At 33.7% G+C, this 7,841-nt stretch overlaps 1 pseudogene; it reads right to left on the reverse strand.

Annotated features, from left to right (window-relative positions):
* Positions 1 to 5,097: 5,097 nt before the first annotated feature.
* On the reverse strand, positions 5,098 to 7,297 carry LOC148621270 (zinc finger MYM-type protein 1-like; annotated as a pseudogene).
* Positions 7,298 to 7,841: the final 544 nt, after the last annotated feature.

Consider the following 7,841-nt stretch of genomic DNA (forward strand, 5'->3'; position numbering starts at 1 on the left):
AAAACTTCTGTCTGACTTCACTGATATATTTTAGTAACGACGGCCACGTTTTTCGACGAACCAAACAATCCGCACATCAGTTGTGTAGAGGACACCCTGAGGAATATTCTTATCAAGTTTGCAATCCGTCATTTGTAATCAGAGGAAAAGACGTTAGAAAAGTTAACGACATACGCTAAGTTTACAATAGCGCTCACGGACTTTAGGCCAGGTGAGCTAAACCACTGCCATCCACAATTTGAATTCATTATTAGTTTGAACATCAATCCTCTTTTACTTTTGTGACAAAGTTAACTATTATAGTAAATTAAATAATAATATCCATAAATAAAAATACAAGTAGTATCACGAGAAACATATTTTAAAATGTCTACAATGATGATTTAAAATCCCCAAATGTGTTTTAAAATAATGTTTAGGAATAAAATAAAGAATGTTTTATTACACAGCCATTTTATGATTTGGAAACAAAGGCAGAATTTAATACTGGTGAGGCTGCGCACAACAAATAAATAAATTATACAACTCCCGTTATAACATTGGAAACTTAAACCTGAGCTGAAATAGAGCCTAATAGATATATAGACAGTATTGTGCAATGACGGGACATAAAACTGAAATAAGGCTGTGGTGAGCATTTTCTACGGTTCGAGTCGAATTCGAATAAAATTTTTATTTTTAAGTCAGTGCACTAAAATGAATAAAATGCATTGAAATTTAAGTGAAATACCCATATTTTTATATGTACTATACATTATCTAATTGTGGCGAAATCTCCCGTTTGATAGGGCATTTGGTCCAAGGGGAATTCGTATTTTCAAGGAAATATAGGTAAATGATGATTTGAACATTTATTGTAGGGCACTGCAATTGTTGAATTTGCAATAATAAGACAATCACTTATTTTACACTATTTAATATATCCTAGATATTTTGTAAAAAATATAAAAAATAGAAATATTGAGTTACCCCCGTAACATGCATAATCTGTGTACATTACATACTGAGCGTTGATTCTGAATATACTTTAGGAATAGAGCAAATATGATCGGGTTTGGGGCAATTTGGAATGAATAGAGTGATAAGTTTACCAAATAGAAGACCTGCACAATATAATTAAGGTTTACCAAAAACTATACAGTTTATCTATATTAACATATCGATATATTGTTTTTTTTCGAAGCAAGCCTTGTAGTGTTATCATACCTTTATAGATAAAAAATATAGTAAAATATTTAAAGTGTAATAAAAGGGAACCAAGGATATAACGGTAATTAAAAGAATGCAATCCAGGGACAAAGACCAGACATGAAAGACAGACATACACAACAAAGAACACAAAGTAACTAAAATCATATACACAAAGTAATAAAAGCAAATGACAAATGAGCAACTCCAACTCCACTTAAAACTGGGAGCATGGACCAGGTTTCTTAGAAACACCCGTGGAGTTTCTCATAAAATGTCAAGTCCGGGGTAGACGAAAGAGGAAAAGAAAACTATGACACGAACAAATAACCTTTCATGGCGCAGATGGATTCACCGTAATGATCCACGAGTTCATGACGACGACCATAAAACTTCTGTAGTGATGAATTTGATCTCGTATTATTATAACCCTGTTCCAGAAGCCTATCCTTCATCTCAAGTTCTTTGGGGTAGATTCGATGTATCAAATCCCCAAAAGTATGATTGTTTAAAGATAATACGTTATCTATATAGTGTAAACTGAGATTAAATAATTTATGATTGCATTATTTGACAAAGTAAAACATTGTTGAAAGTTTACACACCTTTAACAACTTTTGTTTTGTTTCGATATCTGTCGGCTTCCGGACAAATTTGCTTATCAACGCGTATCAGAGAATCGTATCGACATTAAATTAACTAAGATATTGAACAGTAAAGGTATTTGTTGTATTTCGTGTATTTTTAAAAAGGTTAACGTTTTTAATCGAAATAAAAGTCATGTACCTAGTGGTGCTATTAATGAAAAAAAATAAATTGCATCTTTAAGGCGGTAGACCTCAGGTAAGGGACGGGACACAACTCAACTTTTACAAATCATTGAAACGTTGGTATTCAGCATTTTACACCAATCTCATGAATTTATCAAAGTAACTTGGATTGATTTCATTATATCTTCTTCAAATGAAAGTTTGATAGGCTTTGGATAAATTGAATATGATACACTGATTTATATATCACTGATTTCAAGAGTTAAATCCCTTAACCTAGGTCTATCTCCTTATTATATATCTGCATATATATGTGACATACGTGTAATTATTAATTTATGAATGGAACCTAAACCTTTGAACTAATTACTAAGTACCTTGTAAGGATCTTTAAACTTTTTTTATGATTGGGGAAAGTATCCTGATAAATCTGAAGACTACAATAATATATTTGATCACGGCTGCGAGGAGGTAAATACAAAATGCTAACACTGTCCTCTAGGTTCCTTTGATTTGAGAAAAAAAAACGTGACGTGTCAAGATGTGTCCTCCTGAAAGTCCACTGCCGATTTGATACTTATCGAGCACTGGCAACATCTACAATCGTCATTGATGAATGGCACTTGTTCTCCCAGTCTCAATGTAAACCTAGACATTCTAGTCGTAATATTTCATTTGCTTTACTTCAAATGTAAACTTTTGTTTTTTGCAATACATTTTTAGCTCATTGCTGAAAGAGTAATCAAGGGAACAAAGGTTATAGCGGTAATCAAAAGAATGTAATCCAGGGACAAAGACCAGACATGGAAAACAGACATACACAACAAAGAACACAAAGTAACTAAAATCATATACACAAAGTAATAAAAGCAAATGAGCAACTCGGACTCCACTAAAAACTGGGAGCATGGACCAGGTTTCCTAGAAACACCCGTGGAGTTTCTCATAAAAAGTCAAGTCCGGGGTAGACGAAAGGGGAAAGGAAAACTATGACACGAACAAATCACTTTTCATGGCGCAGATGGATTCACCGTAATGATCCACGAGTTCATGACGACGATCATAAAACTTCTGTAGTGATGACTTTGATGTTGTATCATTATAACCCTGTTCCAGAAGCCTATTTGTTAGAATTCTTACGCGATACAAAAGGTTTGCGCAGTTTTGGCAAGCTCTGGCATAACGTAAGACTTGTGATATGAATACTTCATACGCAGGTGCTGAAAGGGATTTTTTTCACAGAGGAAAGGAAAGTTGACAATTCTGAATGAAAAGTCATCACGTTTGTCGTAAAGTTTGGTCAATAGTTTTCCTTTACCATCGATGTCTAAGTGTAGGTCAAGATATGAGGCTGACTTACATGTCTGTAGTATCCTTTATCTCAAGTTCTTTTGGGTAGATGCGATGTATCAAATCCCCGAAATTAGGATTGTTTACAGATAACACGTCATCTATATAGCGGAAACTGAGATTGAAGGATCTAGCTAAACAATATTCTTTCTTTCTGATCAGATCAGCTATAAAGTCAGCCTCATAAGAGTGAAGGAATAGGTCAGCTAGTAAAGGAGCACAATTTGTTCCCATTGAAATGCCGACCGTTTGTTGAAAAAACACGTCCACCACACTGGACAAATATGTTGTCGATTAAAAATTCCAGCATTTTGTAAACATCTTCCTCTGTATATTTGGAAGATGATTTGGAATTATTTCTTACAAAGTATGAGGAATCTTTACCAAGAACTATATATTTGAAAGTGAACAAACTCGTTAATTCATATGGTATTATTTCTTCCTACGAAACTTCCTAAGTATACGTTATTCGAGATTAATTCTTGAAATTCTGCTTTTCTACAACACTTTCGCCCTCTAATTTGTATCCTATTCAAATAATGTTCTACAAACTTTTCTTGACGACGATAAATTACAACCATTTCATTTACTAAATCTGGAAGTACAAATAGAATCCTTTAATAGTCTGTCTCCGATATGATTTTACTGACATAAAAATATCCTGTAAAATCTCCGCCTCGTTTTCAAAGCCCTCCACACTTTTAGGTAAATTATTTTTGTTTCCTCTTTCTCGTCACTGCTTGACATATTTAAGAATGGTTTGAACCTAGATTCCAGTTGCCTCGGCTTTTCAATAGGCATTTTTTAAAACGAATAATCATAGTTTTTGCCCATGATACTAAGAAGATAGTATTTTCATCTACCAAATGATACAGTTCAAATACGCACATCTGTAATATTACTGTAATACAAAAAGCAAGTCGGGAACATTGTCATTTCTGTTAAGTATAAATACGGATATTTTATCTACAACAAACATAACTGTCAGCATATTTTTTTTCCCTTTTTTTTCAATAGAGACAATCAAATGTAAAAATAGCATTTACAAAATATGGGACAAAATCAGTATAAAAAACTGTGTATGATCTTGCTAAATTGGCTTTACAAATTTGTACAATGTAGCAATGACATCGAATACACGTTTTTGAACTGACCAATATTTCTGTTAGGTTATTGTTTCGTGTTCTGTTTCTAATGCTATTGAAAATTGTTCCAGCTGCAACAGTGACTTTTTTTTACAAACATACCATTAAAAATGAGACAGTAAGACCGAACTTCATGATAAGTCTAAGCGGCGTACACAAATGCTATTTGGATGCATTTATATTATCCATAATTTAAAGTCGTCAATCCACAATTTTAACGGTTGTCGTCAAGCCCTGATTTCCAATATTAAAATGATTTTCATACAGTCTTTTGCACGGCCGTAGCGCACCCGTTGATAAACTGAGGCAAAGGGGGGATGTGCCCCCCAGCGAAAAATTTTTTGAAAATCAAGCTGCAAACTCGCCAAATCCTGACAGGAAAATAATGGAATGGTAAGCTGATTTATACCAAAAACAAACACAGTATGATTGAAATCTGGTGTTTTAATAACTAGTTTTAATACGGTAAACAGAGTGAACAAAACAACGGCTATAAAGCTCTGAAAACTGTTCGTCTGTTCTCTTTTCCTGCAGTAACTCCAGAAGAATTTTTGATTCCTCAAAAGCATCAACCATGTTGCAGTTTGACTTTTGAAGAAACAAAGTTAGAGGCTTTATAATACTCAAAACAAAATGGGCGACTACTACTGCAACAATACATTCCGGATCTTCCAGATAGCTCGATGGTCACTTGCATTTGTACTTGCTTCACTTGTGCTTACATTTTTAATTTCGGTCAAGGCAGCATGTACATATTTATAGTTTGCTAAAAGTGATAAAATGGTGTCTACTCTTGCTGTCCACCTAGTTCCGCATAATCTTTTCACCGAAGCATCTATTACTTTTTTCAAAAGTTTTATATCAACGCCTTCCTCCCTCTCCATTTTCTAAGCCTTTTAGCATTTCATCTACTAATTTTGAATTACCGGTAAAGGAATTTAGAATGGTTTTACGCTTTGCAGAAGCACACAAGAACCATGTCATTTGACCAACTGATGACATTAAATTTCTAATCTGGCGCACATCTTTGCAACTTTGGGTCACCACTAGGTTAAGGTTGTGGGACTTGCAGTGAACGAAAGGTGCATTTGGGCACTGCTTGCGTATGCGCTGTTGGACTCCTGATACATGTCCACTCATAACCGATGCTCCATCAGAGCCTTGTCCTCGAAGCTTCTCCAGTGGTAATCCCCATTTTTCCAGATTACTTACAATTGCGTCAGCAATATGTTCAGCGTCAACTTCCAAAGGTTCTATAAATCCCCAAAAGTCCTCTCGCACTTCATAGGAAGTACTATCTAAATATCTGATGCATAACGAGAGTTGTTCTCTCACGGAAACATCAGTAGTTTCATCTGCTTTTATTGAATAAAATCCAGACATGTTAGAAATTTCATATTCACAGCATTGTATCAATTCATTCTGAATTTGGGGTGATAGGTAGGTCATAGACTTATGTCCTGTTTCAAGATGATCTTTATACTGTATCAAAGTTAGATTTCCAGTTGATAAAAAATTAAAAGTTACCATCTTCTTGACGAGTAATTTTATCCCAATTTCCCCTTAATGCAATATTTCTCTGTCCTAAAATAATTATGACAGCAATTATAGAAAGAAGGATATCATGATGTCTCAACCTTGTCTTCACAGGCTTGGCTTAAAGATGAACAGATACTAGGTTTGTTTCCTTCACATACGGAAATTAAGTTCTTAGCCTTCTCAACTGCATCCTTATGATCAACCGATTCGTCATGTGATTTTAAACTTGATCTTTTGTTACCTACTGCATTTTTGCAGTCCCTGAAATCTTTACTGCTAAAAAGTCCACCTTTATCCCCATATACAACACAGTATTTACAGTAAGCAGAATCTTCAGTATAAGAACCATGGAAACTGGGACTCCCAAGAGGGTAGATATCGTCTTCCTTTTGTTTTCTGGTAAACTTCAGATGATTTGTCAGTATCTTTTAGCATTACCAATTTTTGAGAATCTATAGGTCGTTCCTCAAGAAGAAATATAGCTGGACCAAGCCCTCTTTCTCTGCTTGTTGATATAGGATTCAAAACATTTTCACTAGTGCTCGACCATGGGTTTTCACTTGTTTCCGGATAGGGGTCATTTTGAACACATGTCTTCAGCGTGAGATTGACTACTAGATGGATTTGTTTCATCAGTATCGGAATGATCATCTACAAAAGAAAATGGTACAAACATATATGTATTTAGGATTGCCAATTTTTTTTTTATAGAAAATCACGTTCATCTAAAAGTATTTAAGCAAACAAAAACACGCAGGTTAACATCCAGATTACATGACTTTTGAACAGAAAAAAAGAGAAGAAATATTGATTATTTTATCTTTATAATAATAATAAAAATAAAAATAATAATAATAATAATAATAATAATAATAATAATAATAATTATTATTATTATTATTATTATTATTTAAAAAAAAAGATTGAATGCTAAATAATTGGACAGTAAAACTGATTATCACTTGTTGATCAGTGACTTTTTAAGGAAAACATTAATGATCAACATACCGTTGTATCAGACTTAGCAATACGTGATTAGTTTTAATATGTATAGGATCGATTTATATCCATATCAAGTTACCTTTTTCGTCTGTTTTTCTCTTGAGAGAACCCGTCTTCAGCCAGTTTCGAAGAGATATTTTAGATTTTACCTTTTCCGCGGGAACTGTATTCGGAATGCTACTAAGTTTACCCTCGTCACTGTGGATAATACCTCATATTTTACAACTGATAACAAAGTATTTTGAGAAAGAAAAAAATTGATCGTGGTTTCAAAAGTGAAGCATTTGCCTCATTTGCCTCCATTACGCTACGGCCGTGTTCTGGACATTAGACAGGATCTTGTAAGCAAAAAATATCAGTAAAAAGCACACGCTTTAAACTATTTTCGAACAAATAAAAATAGTCATTTTTAACTCGATGTTGAAATTTTTCTGAACATATCCGATCTGTCATACATTAAACAGAAAGCGAGTTAATATAGAAAAGTGAAAGTGTGGTAAGTAAAATGAGCAGGTAGACAAAACAAAATAAAAAAAAACTTAAGTTAAAACATACGATCCATTCGGACAGTATGTAGCCGTCGCATTCCCTTCTCTCATGTGACAGCAAATAGTTTTATATATTTTTGAATCGAAGATTTCTTTCGTAAAATGTTGCCATAGACTACATTAAATTATACGTATTCATCTGATCTTTGTCTATTGAATGCATACTTTAACACGCCTACATGACCTCACATTTTTTTGAACCGATATGACACTTCATTCTACAAACATTCTAATTCAAATTTAGTAAGGAATTATATTGCATGAATTTTAAACATCTTTCAAAAGAAAAAACTTCATAC

This window comes from Perna viridis, chromosome 3 (assembly GCF_037379345.1).
Source record: "Perna viridis isolate PV_CMFRI_1.1 ecotype Kerala chromosome 3, ASM3737934v1, whole genome shotgun sequence".
Taxonomy (NCBI): Eukaryota; Metazoa; Mollusca; class Bivalvia; order Mytilida; family Mytilidae; genus Perna; species Perna viridis.